The sequence below is a fragment of the Ailuropoda melanoleuca genome, chromosome 17 (genome assembly GCF_002007445.2).
Source record: "Ailuropoda melanoleuca isolate Jingjing chromosome 17, ASM200744v2, whole genome shotgun sequence".
Lineage (NCBI taxonomy): Eukaryota > Metazoa > Chordata > Mammalia > Carnivora > Ursidae > Ailuropoda > Ailuropoda melanoleuca.
Genome location: NC_048234.1, coordinates 36,100,078 through 36,117,653, shown reverse-complemented (window position 1 = coordinate 36,117,653; position 17,576 = coordinate 36,100,078). Strand labels below are relative to the sequence as shown.

Genomic DNA, 17,576 nt, shown 5'->3' with positions numbered 1-17,576 from the left:
TCTTGCTGGCTGTCTCTCTCTCTGTCTATCTATAGAAAAATTAAATAGCAACAGAAGGTAATAAAAGATGAAGTACTTAATGGAGAGTACAGACTCTGCTATAGAAATTTTATTAGGTTGAGGACTGGACTAGAGGCACGTGGAAACATTTCCAGACTTGAGGATTGGAGGTCCTTGAGGATTTAGAGTTGGCAAGGCTCAGGGTGGACATGTTTGCCAGGGAGACTGGAGGCACAAAGCCTTGGGATTGGGAAGAGCAAGGCAGCTTATGGTCTCCGAAAGTGTCATATTACTGGGAAGACCTGGGCAGAGAGGTTGAATCCCCATTGTGGAGAGCCTCAAATGCCGCTTGCGGGGTTGGGTTTGGACATCCCATGAGCAAAGGGGGGGCATCAGAGGTCTCTGAGTGGGGGAGCGCAGTGATGATTGTTTTAGGGAGACGGAGCTAGCAGCACGCAGAATGAGTTGGAAGGGGAAGTATTGTAGGCATGGAAGGTAGGAGTTTCTCTACGATCCCAGTGAGTGTGGTGAAGGTTGGTGACACGAGCAGGGAAATGAAGTAGCAGGTCGACGGATGCTTTTGAGAGAAGACTGGGGACTGACTGACTGGGAGGGGAGACTGTTGACATTTATGCAAATGTAAATTATGTGCATTTGCAGTAGTACAAGACAAAAATATTAACAAGTGATTTTATGGGAAGAATTTTCAAATAACCCTAAACCCTTCCTTCTCACCTGAGGCAAATAGTCAACTCTAATGGTACAGGTTTCTACACTTTACAGATTGGATCCATTTACACAAAAAGTGATTTTTTTCAATAAGGAGCATCTGATTTTTCTGTTGATATTGAATTATAAATTTAGTGATATGTTGTCCTGAAAACAAAACAAAACAAAACAAAACAGGCCCCTAATGGATATTGTATTGAGCCTCTACTGAGGAGGACCTGGGATGGGCCTGGCCTCCCATGGGTTGATGTTAATGGCCTCATGTCCGCTGGTGTGCTGTTCCTCTGGCCGGCGCTCTCCTGTTTTGGTAGCATTACCATCATTCATGACTCCAGAATGTCTCTTCCGTCGTGATGGTGCCTGGGTAAATGCCAGCCAGCAAATATCCCACCCCACAGGGTGGCTGGGTGAGCCACTGTCTCGTGTGCATTACTCATCTTTGCTCTGATGAACATCGCCTGAACCGTGGACCATGAAGCNATGTAAATATGTCACATTTGGTTTATTCATTCATTTATCAATGGACATTTGGGTTATTTCTACCTTTTGGTTATTGTGAATGCTGCTATAAACATGGGTATACAAGTATCTGCTTGAGTCCCTGCTTTCAGTTCTTTTGGGTATACACCTGGAAGTGGAATTGCTGGGTCATATGGTGATTCTATGCTTAATTTTTTGTGGAACCACTGTACTATTTTCCACAGCATTCCCACCAGCAATGTGCAAGGATTCCAATCTCTCCACATCCTCACCAACACTTGTTTTCTTTTGTTTTTTCCCCATAATAGCTATCCTAATGGGTGTAAAGCATATATCATTGTGGTTTTGCATTTTCTAAATGATTAATTTCATGTGCTTCAGGACTCTTTTGAAGATCTTAAGAAAATTATGGACTTTCTGAACAGAAAAGTGTACATATGTTCACCATACAAATTTTGCTAACAATAAAGAGGAAGACATCGCAGACCCCTGATGTCCATATGGGGAGGCTACAGGCCCAGGTTTAGAACCCTTAGTACAGGAGGGGCGCCTAGGTGGCTCAGTCAGTTAAGGGTCTGGCTCGATTTCAGCTCAAGTCATGGTCTCAGGATTGTGAGGTCGAGCCCTGTGTTGGGTTCTGTGCTCAGTGGGGAGTTGGCTTGAGGATTCTCTCTCTCCCTCTCCTTCTACCCCTCCCCCTGCTCTCTCTTTCTCTAAAATAAATACACCTTTAAAAAAAAGAAAAAAAAAGAACCCTTATTGGGGGATTAATATTATGGTTAGTAGCTCTCTCTAAGCCATTGCTTAGAATGGACTGCATGGTTTTGAGTTTTGTTAAGAAGTGTGAGAATTTGACCATTATAAATTGAGATATAAATCTCTGGACACAGGAGCTATCATTCTTCAGGATGTAGTTTTTGGGGTGAGAAAGAGAGGATAAAGAAGGAAAGCCAGTTCTGAGAAAATGAGTAAGGCTGTGGTCCAGACAAGGAAAATTTGTCTAAACATTAGAGCAGGGCAAACATTTGGAATTTTGGGATGAACTCATGGGGGGAGGTAAGAGTCCGATGGCTTTTCTCACACTGGGAGCTCAAGTCACAGTGGGAAAGGACAAGCAATATGTGAATTCTTTTAAGGAAAGATCCAAACAAAGTCCAAGGCTTGGAATGTCTAAATTGAGTGGGAGTAGTGTGGACGAGTTCAGGTGGATAGCATCAGGGAAGCCTGAAAGCAGAGATGGGAATGGTAAGGAGACTGAAGATACAGAGCCAAGAAGCTAGTAACTGAGTCGTGGATGGTATCTGGAGGTACCAGGGCATAGCAGAATGCTTTTTGCTCTGCAGGTTCAATCAAATTGTGCTGGTGTATGAGACAAAACTTTTCTTCATCAGTAATAGAACCTTGAATCGGGAAGGTCTTGGTAATTGACTGGGAGAAGTTCAGTCATTGAAGAGCTTGGTAACAAAGCCTTCATGTTCCTTGGAAGTGGATCAGAAAACAGTAGGGTTCAGAGTGAGACAGCAGCCAGCTGGCTCAAAGTTGAGTTGGTCATCCACTTCTTTGGGGCTCAGCATAACCCATAACTGGAGAGAGGCTTGGTACAGTCTTTGGCACACCTGGTTAAGGAGCTCTAGTTGTTGGAGTTGAAGTTATCTAGGGCAGTGGTTCTCAATCTTGGCTGTACATCAGAGTCACCTGAGAATCTTTATAAATCCTCGTGGCCCAGCCAACCTTCAGACTCATTAAATCAGAATCTCTAGGAAGGGGAGGTGGGATCCAGGCATTGTATTTTCTTTTTCTTTCTCTCTTTCTTTCTCTCTCCTCCCTTTTTCTCCCCATTTCTTCCTTCCTTCCTTCCTTTTTTCTTTTCTTTTCTTTCCTTTTCTTTCTTTCTTTCTTTCTTTCTTTCTTTCTTTCTTTCTTTCTTTCTTTCTCTTTCTTTCTTTCTTTCTTTCTTTTTTTTCTTTCCTTTTCTTTTCTTTTCTTTTCTTTTCTTTTTTTTCTTCTTTCTTGATTTTATTTACTATTTGAGAAAGGAACAGAGAGAGCGAGCACACATGGTGGGTAAAGAAGCAGAGGGACAGGGAGAAAGAATCTCAAGCAGACTCCATGCTGAATACAGAGCCTGAGGCAGGGCTCCATCTCACAACCCTGAAATCATGGCCTGAGCTAAAACCAAGTCAGATACTTAACCAACTGTGCCACCCAGGTGCCCCCAGGCATCAGTATTTTCTAAAACTCCCCATTGTTGCTAATGTGCAGCCAAAGTGAGAACCTCTGACTTGAAGGCAAGCAGCCAGATAATCATCACCCATCATAGTTGTCTTTGAAAAATACTGGTTCCTCAGTAATTTGGGTTGAAAACAGGCTACTGAGTCAAAATTATTTCCCTCCTCTTCCTCCACTCATTGAAGGGGAGGTTTTCTTGGCCTGGTTATTGAAAGTGTCTACACTGAGCCAGTGATTTTCAAACTTTTATGTGTGTACAAATCACTTGGGGGTTGTCGGTCTGGGGTGAGTCTAAGAATCTGCATTTCTAAGAAGCACTTAGGTGACGGTAATACTGCTGGACCACACTTTGAGAAGCAGGATTTTAGGCTTAAAACCATTGAGCTGATTTTACTCACGATTTTATTTATCACATTTATTGAAAGGTACTATCTGCAAGACACTTTGCAGTTAGGTCCTGAGGATGTGGTGGTGAACAAGAAAGAGACAACCCCTGCCCTCAAGGATCATAAAATCTAGGAGGAGAGGCAATATACCAACTATTTACAAAAATTACTTAAATACAGTTATGATTATGACCCCAAAGGAAAAACACAGGCTGTTATGAAACCATGTGATGGGGAGCCTTGATCTAGTTAGTGGAACATGAATGTGACTCATGAGGTAAAGTAAGCCCCAAGAGACCCGTGTTGTGTTCTGATGTGCATTCTGGCTGTGGGAATGCACTGACATCTTCCTGAAGCTTCCCAGAGCACTGACTATATTTAGTATATTGACCCTTTTTTCCTGCTGTACATTTTTCCCATGGTGGTTTCAGCCAATCCCTTGACTTTCCTTATCCAGTCAGTCTCCACTTCTGCCTCTCTTCTAAGCTCCAGGTTCAGGTTTCTAACTATTGACGAACATCTCCAGTTAGGACACACATTAGCCCCTAAAATCCAGCATATTCCAGGACAAACTCCTCACCCTTTTCACCAAACCAGTTTTTCAACATTTCTGACATGCCACTGCTATTTTTTTAGGTGAAACCCAGCATTTTCTTTTAGCTGATATGGACTTGACTATTGTTGGCCCAAGGTTTTGCTATAAGATCTGAAAAGGGTGTATATTACATGTGTTTGATTCATATGGTGACCTAAGTGGAATAAATCACACACTCACTGAATGCCGTTTAAATAAGTGAGACTTGGGGAAGGAGGGAAGGGAACTAACATTTATTTAGCCTATGGGTTTTTGATATGTATTTTCTGTACTTTAATGTATTTCATTTTTCGAGTAGCTTTTTAGGAAGGTATTGTTGCCTTTCATAGATAAAGAAATTGAGGCCCACAGTATATCCATGTAACAGATAACAGCAGCATGTGAACCTAGTTCTTTCCAACTTCAGAGACCACCATGTTCTTTTACACTTCATTCACAGTAAAGTATTCTCTATGTTGTTATTATGAATATATTTTTAAAATAAACTCTTTTAAATATCAATTCTGAATATTTTTCCTCAAATTTGTAAAATACAAATCAGTGTGTCCTATGAAATCAGACTTAGTTACTTAAAAACAACTGTGTGTAGCTTGTGGCATGTATTCAGTAAATATTTGCCCTTTTTCATAGATTAAAATATTCTTCCTTTGGGTTTTCTTTGGATTTTTCTTTTTCCTTTCCATTCACTGTTCTGGACATTTTCTACTGAACTGTCATCTTCCAGATCACTAATTCTCTCTTCAGCTGGGTCTAGTCTGCTGTAAATCCATTTATGGCTTTCTTAGTTTCTTCTGTTACAATGTACTTTTTAGTTTTAGAATTTACATCTGATATCTATCTATCTGTCTATCTCCCAGTTCTTTGGTGAAAGTTGTATCTTGTCATCTATATTTTTAAATATGTTCATCAGTTATTTTAAAGTTTATTCTAATAAACTCAATATCTGAACCACTGTGAGATTATTTCAATTGTCTTTCTTTTCCTCTTGATCCTGTTTCTTGGGAGGCCTGGTAACTTTTATCTGAATCTTGGGCATTTTATTTTATTTTATTTTTAAAGATTTTATTTATTTATTTATTTGAGAGGGAGAGAGAGCATGAGCTGTGGGGTGGGGGAGGGAGAATCAGGTTCCCCATTGAGCATGGAGCCCAATGCAGGGCTGGATCCCAGGACCCTGGGACCATGACCTGAGCGGAAGGTAGATGCATAGCCAACTGAGCCACCCAGGTGCCCTGGAATCTTGGACATTTTAAATGAAAAACTGTGGTGGCTCTTCATGAGATGTTCTCACATGGAGGATTTTTTTTTTCCTTTAGCTTCTGGTAGGCAGGCAGAGTTTTATGTTAGGAGCAGATCATCTTTTTTTTTTTAATATTTTTTTTTTATTATGTTAGTCACCATACAGTACATCCCTAGTTTTTGATGTAAAGTTCCATGATTCGTTACTTGCGTATGACACCCAGTGCACCATGCAATACGTGCCCTCCTTAATACCCATCACCTGCCCATCCCATTCCCCCCGCCCCGAAGCCCTCAGTTTGTTTCCCAGGGTCCATAGTCTCTTGTGGTTCATTCCCCCTTCTGTTTACCCCCCCTTTCTTCTTCCCTTTCTTCTCCTACCTATCTTCCTACTTCTTACGTTCCATAAATGAGCGAAACCATATGATAATTGTCTTTCTCTGCTTGACTTATTTTGCTTAGCGTTATATCATCTTAATTCAGTCTCCCTTACCCAGAAGGTGTAACTCTTCAGGGGTCCCAATTGAAAGCTTGAAGTGTATATCAGGACTTCTCCACTATGCTATGCCTTGACCTGCAGTTGTATCTCCTGATCTAGGGGTGACAGCTCTGCTTAGTTTATCATCCCTCTAGCAGCTGTTTTCTGCACTGCTTCTCTCTTCTCTGCCTGGGAAATTTACAAATCAGGAAATGCCTAAGTGGTGGTGGTGGGGAGCTAATTTTGGGCAACTTCTATGCCTCCTTACTCTGGGAACTGGCCTTTCAGGTTTGGATTGTCTTGGTTACTTTTAGATGCCTTCAAATAAATTTTTGTTTTTTAATATTATCCAGTTTTTCTATATGCTTGTCTATCACTGCTGGAAGGTGACATTTTTTATTTATTTTTTTATTTTAAAGCTTTGGAATTTTAGTAAATAGGGCTGGTTTTTGACTCATTAGATCGTCCCCAAAACAGTTGCCATTCAGATATGCAGGTGACAGATCCTTGCTTAAACTGAAGGCAAGTCTGCCACCTGCTTGTCCCATAAGAACCTTCGGCTTTTCCCCATATTGTAACTTTTGCTTTGTATTCTGAGGCGGTAACCCCAAAATGAGTGAATTGAATATTATGTGCTTGATCAGATGTAGAATCTGAAGTTTTGCTCTGCAGGGAACAAGTTTAAATGAATGATAAAGACAAAGGTAACTCAGGAAATTCACCACCTGTTTTGGTGTCCCAGGTGGTCACAAAGAGCAATGATTTTTCCACACAGAAAGGAAAGACTATAGTGATTTCTAGTGGCCTCACCATGCTGATATTTTTTTAAAAAGAATTTATTTATTTATTTATTTGAGAGGGAGAGAGAGAAAATTGGAAGCAGACTCCGTGCTGAGTGCAGAGCCTGACTTGGGACTCAATCCCACAACGGCAAGATCTGACCTGAGCCGATACCAAGAGTCAGACACTCAACTGGCTGAGCCACCCAGGTGCCCTACCGTGCTGCTATTTTTACTGTAATCTGTTCTTTGAAGGCTTGCAGTTTTGAAAGGTATGATAATAAGTTTTGAAGTGTTTTCAATGCTATTTCCTTGTATTTGTGTTGATATCTCGGTAACACGTGTGCATAGGAACACATACGCTGTACCCATGGCCCTTTTTTGTATCTCCTGTTCTCAAAAAGTCATTGAATGCAAACATATGTTCTGCCCCATCTCAACCTTTAGGAAAGGTGAGCCAGTGTGAACCAAGGGTTGCCAAGCTTGGCAGGAGTTTATGGCTCTAAGATTTCATCACCTTGCTGTCTTATTTGGTACAGTGACATCTATCCCTATTTCTTTATTTTCCTGTTTCCTTCTCTGCCTGTGTTGAACCTAGAACCTGAAGGAGGCCTAGCTGCAATTTCTTGTGATAATTATGAGGGAGGAGCCCTGGTTCTTTGTTGCTTGGAGGTTGGCATGAATGCTTTCCTTCAGAGGGGTGAATTTTCCCACTCGAGCTTACTAGCGTGTTCCTTCCCTCTCTCCCTCTCCCCATTATTGTTATTTTTAGTGGGATTGCAAAGAAAGCAGATGATAGGCCTTCTGTCCCTAAGAAAGTTGGAATTTAGTTGTGTGGAACCAAGTCAAAGATATATGAAAAATTAAATATCAATAGAGGGGCGCCTGGGTGGCTCAGTTGTTAAGCGTCTGCCTTTGGCTCAGGGCGTGATCCTGGCGTTCTGGGATCGAGCCCCACATCAGGCTCCCTGCTCTGCTGGGAGCCTGCTTCTTCCTCTCCCACTCCCCCTGCTTGTTGTTCCCTCTCTTGCTGGCTGTCTCTCTCTCTGTCTATCTATAGAAAAATTAAATAGCAACAGAAGGTAATAAAAGATGAAGTACTTAATGGAGAGTACAGACTCTGCTATAGAAATTTTATTAGGTTGAGGACTGGACTAGAGGCACGTGGAAACATTTCCAGACTTGAGGATTGGAGGTCCTTGAGGATTTAGAGTTGGCAAGGCTCAGGGTGGACATGTTTGCCAGGGAGACTGGAGGCACAAAGCCTTGGGATTGGGAAGAGCAAGGCAGCTTATGGTCTCCGAAAGTGTCATATTACTGGGAAGACCTGGGCAGAGAGGTTGAATCCCCATTGTGGAGAGCCTCAAATGCCGCTTGTGGGGTTGGGTTTGGACATCCCATGAGCAAAGGGGGGGCATCAGAGGTCTCTGAGTGGGGGAGCGCAGTGATGATTGTTTTAGGGAGACGGAGCTAGCAGCACGCAGAATGAGTTGGAAGGGGAAGTATTGTAGGCATGGAAGGTNCTGAGTGGGGGAGCGCAGTGATGATTGTTTTAGGGAGACGGAGCTAGCAGCACGCAGAATGAGTTGGAAGGGGAAGTATTGTAGGCGTGGAGGGTAGGAGTTTCTCTACGATCCCAGTGAGTGTGGTGAAGGTTGGTGACACGAGCAGGGAAATGAAGTAGCAGGTTGACGGATGCTTTTGAGAGAAGACTGGGGACTGACTGACTGGGAGGAGAGACTGTTGACATTTATGCAAATGTACATTATGTGCATTTGCAGTAGTACAAGACAAAAATATTAACAAGTGATTGTATGGGAAGAACTTTCAAATAACCCTAAACCCTTCCTTCTCACCTGAGGCAAATAGTCAACTCTAATGGTACAGGTTTCTACACTTTACAGATTGGATCCATTTACACAAAAAGTGATTTTTTTCAATAAGGAGCGTCTGATTTTTCTGTTGATATTGAATTATAAATTTAGTGATATGTTCTCCTGAAAACAAAACAAAACAAAACAGGCCCCTAATGGATATTGTATTGAGCCTCTACTGAGGAGGACCTGGGATGGGCCTGGCCTCCCATGGGTTGATGTTAATGGCCTCATGTCCGCTGGTGTGCTGTTCCTCTGGCCGGCGCTCTCCTGTTTTGGTAGCATTACCATCATTCATGACTCCAGAATGTCTCTTCCGTCGTGATGGTGCCTGGGTAAATGCCAGCCAGCAAATATCCCACCCCACAGGGTGGCTGGGTGAGCCACTGTCTCGTGTGCATTACTCATCTTTGCTCTGATGAACATCGCCTGAACCGTGGACCATGAAGCGCTCTCCTGGGTTAGCGTGGATATCAGTGTGCATGTCGGAAAAACGAGTACCTTACAGAATTAAGTTTGAGAAATGGTGCATATTTGATTCGCTGTCCTGAATATTCTGTGGAGATCCCAGGACACATTAGCACATTTAATTGCTCTGAGAAGTTGGGCAAGTGAACAAAATGGTTTAACGATGTTGAGCCCAGTGTCTCCCCTACCGTTTGACCATGGAACACTATTTTTGCATGACACATACTAACCTGTGGGTGTAGAAATCCAGGGTGGGAAACGCAGTTCTTCCTGGTGGCCCCCCTGATGGCAGCGTAGCCCCATCAGTGAATGAGCAAGTGAAGGTCTGCGAGGCCCCCACTCTGTGCTGACACTCGGCAAGGGCTTTACGTGTATTCTCCCACTCAAACCTCACGACGCCCTCTGGCAAAGGTCTAAGGAGCCCAGGGCTCTGTGAGTGAGAACATTTGTCTAAAGTTCCACAGTTGGAAATGACAGGGCCAGAACTGGAGTCCAGACCAACCCAAGTCCAGCGAGGACCTCTTTGCTAGCTGTCTGTTGAGATTTTAGGGTCTGTCAGTAAAACAGCAGGTGTTCCACCATGAAGTTTTCATGCTTCACCACTTAGACAAATACAAATACCTCTGCTGGTAAATTACACATCCTGGGTATTTTCAGAAGTGATCGATTTCATTTTCTGAGGTCAGAAAAGAAGCTTTGAACTGGGTGAGTCTCTAATGGGAGAGACTTTCAACCCTTCCCCATGGGAGAGGACCCCTCCCTTCTTTTGCACTAAGCCATGTGGACCCTTGTGGACCCGCTCCTTCCGCCCTTACTTCCCTTCTTCCGGTTTCCCAGAGCCGGTGCCTCGCCCATCCTCACTGACCCACAGCCCTGTGTGGCTGCCCTTCCCCTGCGAATGCTAGTTCCGAATGGCCACAGAGGAACGCAATTCATCTTGTGAGCATCACTGTGTAAGACCCGACATGGACATGTAGAAATGGCACGGGGATATGCAGATAATGACCTGTGTCTCCAGCTGCTTGATGGGTTGCAGGATTCTCTGATGAGCCTAGGAATTCTGAGTTGCTCAGAATGTTTCCATTTCTTTTTTCCTGCTTTTTCTTTTCAGGACACATCCCCGTTTGGGCAGGAAAGCAGAAGGCCAGCGTGGCTCCGTGTGCTGGCGGGTCTGTTCTGAGTGGACCTTATGGAAAGAGTGTTTGTTCATTCTTTCTTCTCAAGTTCCTCTTACCTGTCAAAGAGGCAGGAGGATGGTACCTTTATCTCTAAAGTTGGAGCTTTATAGAGTGAAGTCAGATGTGAGCAGTTTTCCTCCAGCATTTAGGCAGGACCATTAAATTGCTCTCGACTACTGTTTGCCTCTATGTTCTGTTAGTAACGATTAATTAGTTTTAAAGACTTAGAAACTAAGCAGATGGGGGAAAATGTTCCAGCTTGTTTAAGACTCTTTCAGTCACTTTTACTGAAGGTAAGAGAAAAAGAGAATCACCCTAAAATGCAATTCACAGGTTATCCTCGAGCCTTTTTGGGGTCATCCAGACCTCAACTATTCGTTCATTACTCNCTTCATGTTCCTTGGAAGTGGATCAGAAAACAGTAGGGTTCAGAGTGAGACAGCAGCCAGCTGGCTCAAAGTTGAGTTGGTCATCCACTTCTTTGGGGCTCAGCATAACCCATAACTGGAGAGAGGCTTGGTACAGTCTTTGGCACACCTGGTTAAGGAGCTCTAGTTGTTGGAGTTGAAGTTATCTAGGGCAGTGGTTCTCAACCTTGGCTGTACATCAGAGTCACCTGAGAATCTTTATAAATCCTCGTGGCCCAGCCAACCTTCAGACTCATTAAATCAGAATCTCTAGGAAGGGGAGGTGGGATCCAGGCATTGTATTTTCTTTTTCTTTCTCTCTTTCTTTCTCTCTCCTCCCTTTTTCTCCCCATTTCTTCCTTCCTTCCTTCCTTTTTTCTTTTCTNGAATCTCTAGGAAGGGGAGGTGGGATCCAGGCATTGTATTTTCTTTTTCTTTCTCTCTTTCTTTCTCTCTCCCTTTTTCTCCCCATTTCTTTCTTCCTTCCTTCCTTTTTTCTTTTCTTTTCTTTCCTTCTTTTTCTTTCTTTCTTTCTTTCTTTCTTTCTTTCTTTCTTTCTTTCTTTCTTTCTTTCTTTTCTTTCCTTTCCTTTTCTTTTCTTTTCTTTTTTCTTTTCTTTTCTTTCTNCTTCCTTCCTTCCTTTTTTCTTTTCTTTTCTTTCCTTCTTTTTCTTTCTTTCTTTCTTTCTTTCTTTCTCTTTCTTTCTTTCTTTCTTTCTTTTTTTTCTTTCCTTTTCTTTTCTTTTCTTTTCTTTTCTTTTTTTTCTTCTTTCTTGATTTTATTTACTATTTGAGAAAGGAACAGAGAGAGCGAGCACACATGGTGGGTAAAGAAGCAGAGGGACAGGGAGAAAGAATCTCAAGCAGACTCCATGCTGAATACAGAGCCTGAGGCAGGGCTCCATCTCACAACCCTGAAATCATGGCCTGAGCTAAAACCAAGTCAGATACTTAACCAACTGTGCCACCCAGGTGCCCCCAGGCATCAGTATTTTCTAAAACTCCCCATTGTTGTTAATGTGCAGCCAAAGTGAGAACCTCTGACTTGAAGGCAAGCAGCCAGATAATCATCACCCATCATAGTTGTCTTTGAAAAATACTGGTTCCTCAGTAATTTGGGTTGAAAACAGGCTACTGAGTCAAAATTATTTCCCTCCTCTTCCTCCACTCATTGAAGGGGAGGTTTTCTTGGCCTGGTTATTGAAAGTGTCTACACTGAGCCAGTGATTTTCAAACTTTTATGTGTGTACAAATCACTTGGGGATTGTCGGTCTGGGGTGAGTCTAAGAATCTGCATTTCTAAGAAGCACTTAGGTGACGGTAATACTGCTGGACCACACTTTGAGAAGCAGGATTTTAGGCTTAAAACCATTGAGCTGATTTTACTCACGATTTTATTTATCACATTTATTGAAAGGTACTATCTGCAAGACACTTTGCAGTTAGGTCCTGAGGATGTGGTGGTGAACAAGAAAGAGAGAACCCCTGCCCTCAAGGATCATAAAATCTAGGAGGAGAGGCAATATACCAACTATTTACAAAAATTACTTAAATACAGTTATGATTATGACCCCAAAGGAAAAACACAGGCTGTTATGAAACCATGTGATGGGGAGCCTTGATCTAGTTAGTGGAACATGAATGTGACTCATGAGGTAAAGTAAGCCCCAAGAGACCCGTGTTGTGTTCTGATGTGCATTCTGGCTGTGGGAATGCACTGACATCTTCCTGAAGCTTCCCAGAGCACTGACTATATTTAGTATATTGACCCTTTTTTCCTGCTGTACATTTTTCCCATGGTGGTTTCAGCCAATCCCTTGACTTTCCTTATCCAGTCAGTCTCCACTTCTGCCTCTCTTCTAAGCTCCAGGTTCAGCTTTCTAACTATTGATGAACATCTCCAGTTAGGACACACATTAGCCCCTAAAATCCAGCATATTCCAGGACAAACTCCTCACCCTTTTCACCAAACCAGTTTTTCAACATTTCTGACATGCCACTGCTATTTTTTTAGGTGAAACCCAGCATTTTCTTTTAGCTGATATGGACTTGACTATTGTTGGCCCAAGGTTTTGCTATAAGATCTGAAAAGGGTGTATATTACATGTGTTTGATTCATATGGTGACCTAAGTGGAATAAATCACACACTCACTGAATGCCGTTTAAATAAGTGAGACTTGGGGAAGGAGGGAAGGGAACTAACATTTATTTAGCCTATGGGTTTTTGATATGTATTTTCTGTACTTTAATGTATTTCATTTTTCGAGTAGCTTTTTAGGAAGGTATTGTTGCCTTTCATAGATAAAGAAATTGAGGCCCACAGTATATCCATGTAACAGATAACAGCAGCATGTGAACCTAGTTCTTTCCAACTTCAGAGACCACCATGTTCTTTTACACTTCATTCACAGTAAAGTATTCTCTATGTTGTTATTATGAATATATTTTTAAAATAAACTCTTTTAAATATCAATTCTGAATATTTTTCCTCAAATTTGTAAAATACAAATCAGTGTGTCCTATGAAATCAGACTTAGTTACTTAAAAACAACTGTGTGTAGCTTGTGGCATGTATTCAGTAAATATTTGCCCTTTTTCATAGATTAAAATATTCTTCCTTTGGGTTTTCTTTGGATTTTTCTTTTTCCTTTCCATTCACTGTTCTGGACATTTTCTACTGAACTGTCATCTTCCAGATCACTAATTCTCTCTTCAGCTGGGTCTAGTCTGCTGTAAATCCATTTATGGCTTTCTTAGTTTCTTCTGTTACAATGTACTTTTTAGTTTTAGAATTTACATCTGATATCTATCTATCTGTCTATCTCCCAGTTCTTTGGTGAAAGTTGTATCTTGTCATCTATATTTTTAAATATGTTCATCAGTTATTTTAAAGTTTATTCTAATAAACTCAATATCTGAACCACTGTGAGATTATTTCAATTGTCTTTCTTTTCCTCTTGATCCTGTTTCTTGGGAGGCCTGGTAACTTTTATCTGAATCTTGGGCATTTTATTTTATTTTATTTTTAAAGATTTTATTTATTTATTTATTTGAGAGAGAGAGAGAGCATGAGCTGTGGGGTGGGGGAGGGAGAATCAGGTTCCCCATTGAGCATGGAGCCCAATGCAGGGCTGGATCCCAGGACCCTGGGACCATGACCTGAGCGGAAGGTAGATGCATAGCCAACTGAACCACCCAGGTGCCCTGGAATCTTGGACATTTTAAATGAAAAACTGTGGTGGCTCTTCATGAGATGTTCTCACATGGAGGATTTTTTTTTTCCTTTAGCTTCTGGTAGGCAGGCAGAGTTTTATGTTAGGAGCAGATCATCTTTTTTTTTTTAATATTTTTTTTTTATTATGTTAGTCACCATACAGTACATCCCTAGTTTTTGATGTAAAGTTCCATGATTCGTTACTTGCGTATGACACCCAGTGCACCATGCAATACGTGCCCTCCTTAATACCCATCACCTGCCCATCCCATTCCCCCCGCCCCGAAGCCCTCAGTTTGTTTCCCAGGGTCCATAGTCTCTTGTGGTTCATTCCCCCTTCTGTTTACCCCCCCTTTCTTCTTCCCTTTCTTCTCCTACCTATCTTCCTACTTCTTACGTTCCATAAATGAGCGAAACCATATGATAATTGTCTTTCTCTGCTTGACTTATTTTGCTTAGCGTTATATCATCTTAATTCAGTCTCCCTTACCCAGAAGGTGTAACTCTTCAGGGGTCCCAATTGAAAGCTTGAAGTGTATATCAGGACTTCTCCACTATGCTATGCCTTGACCTGCAGTTGTATCTCCTGATCTAGGGGTGACAGCTCTGCTTAGTTTATCATCCCTCTAGCAGCTGTTTTCTGCACTGCTTCTCTCTTCTCTGCCTGGGAAATTTACAAATCAGGAAATGCCTAAGTGGTGGTGGTGGGGAGCTAATTTTGGGCAACTTCTATGCCTCCTTACTCTGGGAACTGGCCTTTCAGGTTTGGATTGTCTTGGTTACTTTTAGATGCCTTCAAATAAATTTTTGTTTTTTAATATTATCCAGTTTTTCTATATGCTTGTCTATCACTGCTGGAAGGTGACATTTTTTATTTATTTTTTTATTTTAAAGCTTTGGAATTTTAGTAAATAGGGCTGGTTTTTGACTCATTAGATCGTCCCCAAAACAGTTGCCATTCAGATATGCAGGTGACAGATCCTTGCTTAAACTGAAGGCAAGTCTGCCACCTGCTTGTCCCATAAGAACCTTCGGCTTTTCCCCATATTGTAACTTTTGCTTTGTATTCTGAGGCGGTAACCCCAAAATGAGTGAATTGAATATTATGTGCTTGATCAGATGTAGAATCTGAAGTTTTGCTCTGCAGGGAACAAGTTTAAATGAATGATAAAGACAAAGGTAACTCAGGAAATTCACCACCTGTTTTGGTGTCCCAGGTGGTCACAAAGAGCAATGATTTTTCCACACAGAAAGGAAAGACTATAGTGATTTCTAGTGGCCTCACCATGCTGATATTTTTTTAAAAAGATTTTATTTATTTATTTATTTGAGAGGGAGAGAGAGAAAATTGGAAGCAGACTCCGTGCTGAGTGCAGAGCCTGANGCTGGCTGTCTCTCTCTCTGTCTATCTATAGAAAAATTAAATAGCAACAGAAGGTAATAAAAGATGAAGTACTTAATGGAGAGTACAGACTCTGCTATAGAAATTTTATTAGGTTGAGGACTGGACTAGAGGCACGTGGAAACATTTCCAGACTTGAGGATTGGAGGTCCTTGAGGATTTAGAGTTGGCAAGGCTCAGGGTGGACATGTTTGCCAGGGAGACTGGAGGCACAAAGCCTTGGGATTGGGAAGAGCAAGGCAGCTTATGGTCTCCGAAAGTGTCATATTACTGGGAAGACCTGGGCAGAGAGGTTGAATCCCCATTGTGGAGAGCCTCAAATGCCGCTTGCNCATCTCAACCTTTAGGAAAGGTGAGCCAGTGTGAACCAAGGGTTGCCAAGCTTGGCAGGAGTTTATGGCTCTGAGATTTCATCACCTTGCTGTCTTATTTGGTACAGCGACATCTATCCCTATTTCTTTATTTTCCTGTTTCCTTCTCTGCCTGTGTTGAACCTAGAACCTGAAGGAGGCCTAGCTGCAATTTCTTGTGATAATTATGAGGGAGGAGCCCTGGTTCTTTGTTGCTTGGAGGTTGGCATGAATGCTTTCCTTCAGAGGGGTGAATTTTCCCACTCGAGCTTACTAGCGTGTTCCTTCCCTCTCTCCCTCCTCCCATTATTGTTATTTTTAGTGGGATTGCAAAGAAAGCAGATGATAGGCCTTCTGTCCCTAAGAAAGTTGGAATTTAGTTGTGTGGAACCAAGTCAAAGATATATGAAAAATTAAATATCAATAGAGGGGCGCCTGGGTGGCTCAGTTGTTAAGCGTCTGCCTTTGGCTCAGGGCGTGATCCTGGCGTTCTGGGATCGAGCCCCACATCAGGCTCCCTGCTCTGCTGGGAGCCTGCTTCTTCCTCTCCCACTCCCCCTGCTTGTTGTTCCCTCTCTCGCTGGCTGTCTCTCTCTCTGTCTATCTATAGAAAAATTAAATAGCAACAGAAGGTAATAAAAGATGAAGTACTTAATGGAGAGTACAGACTCTGCTATAGAAATTTTATTAGGTTGAGGACTGGACTAGAGGCACGTGGAAACATTTCCAGACTTGAGGATTGGAGGTCCTTGAGGATTTAGAGTTGGCAAGGCTCAGGGTGGACATGTTTGCCAGGGAGACTGGAGGCACAAAGCCTTGGGATTGGGAAGAGCAAGGCAGCTTATGGTCTCCGAAAGTGTCATATTACTGGGAAGACCTGGGCAGAGAGGTTGAATCCCCATTGTGGAGAGCCTCAAATGCCGCTTGCGGGGTTGGGTTTGGACATCCCATGAGCAAAGGGGGGGCATCAGAGGTCTCTGAGTGGGGGAGCGCAGTGATGATTGTTTTAGGGAGACGGAGCTAGCAGCACGCAGAATGAGTTGGAAGGGGAAGTATTGTAGGCATGGAAGGTAGGAGTTTCTCTACGATCCCAGTGAGTGTGGTGAAGGTTGGTGACACGAGCAGGGAAATGAAGTAGCAGGTCGACGGATGCTTTTGAGAGAAGACTGGGGACTGACTGACTGGGAGGGGAGACTGTTGACATTTATGCAAATGTAAATTATGTGCATTTGCAGTAGTACAAGACAAAAATATTAACAAGTGATTTTATGGGAAGAATTTTCAAATAACCCTAAACCCTTCCTTCTCACCTGAGGCAAATAGTCAACTCTAATGGTACAGGTTTCTACACTTTACAGATTGGATCCATTTACACAAAAAGTGATTTTTTTCAATAAGGAGCATCTGATTTTTCTGTTGATATTGAATTATAAATTTAGTGATATGTTGTCCTGAAAACAAAACAAAACAAAACAAAACAGGCCCCTAATGGATATTGTATTGAGCCTCTACTGAGGAGGACCTGGGATGGGCCTGGCCTCCCATGGGTTGATGTTAATGGCCTCATGTCCGCTGGTGTGCTGTTCCTCTGGCCGGCGCTCTCCTGTTTTGGTAGCATTACCATCATTCATGACTCCAGAATGTCTCTTCCGTCGTGATGGTGCCTGGGTAAATGCCAGCCAGCAAATATCCCACCCCACAGGGTGGCTGGGTGAGCCACTGTCTCGTGTGCATTACTCATCTTTGCTCTGATGAACATCGCCTGAAC

At 42.4% G+C, this 17,576-nt stretch overlaps 1 protein-coding gene across 4 annotated transcripts in view; it reads left to right on the top strand.

The window, feature by feature from the left end:
- Positions 1 to 17,576, top strand: part of FRMD3 (FERM domain containing 3) — a 309,467-nt gene that overhangs the window by 58,061 nt on the left and 233,830 nt on the right. The window contains exon 1 of one of the 4 annotated variants that reach the window (XM_034647101.1): positions 7,073 to 7,187. The exons of the other annotated variants lie outside the window; for them this stretch is intronic. The gene's annotated coding sequence lies outside the window, so the exon portion shown is untranslated. Of the gene's footprint in view, positions 1 to 7,072; positions 7,188 to 17,576 lie in introns of those variants that run through there. 4 annotated transcript variants of the gene reach the window in all.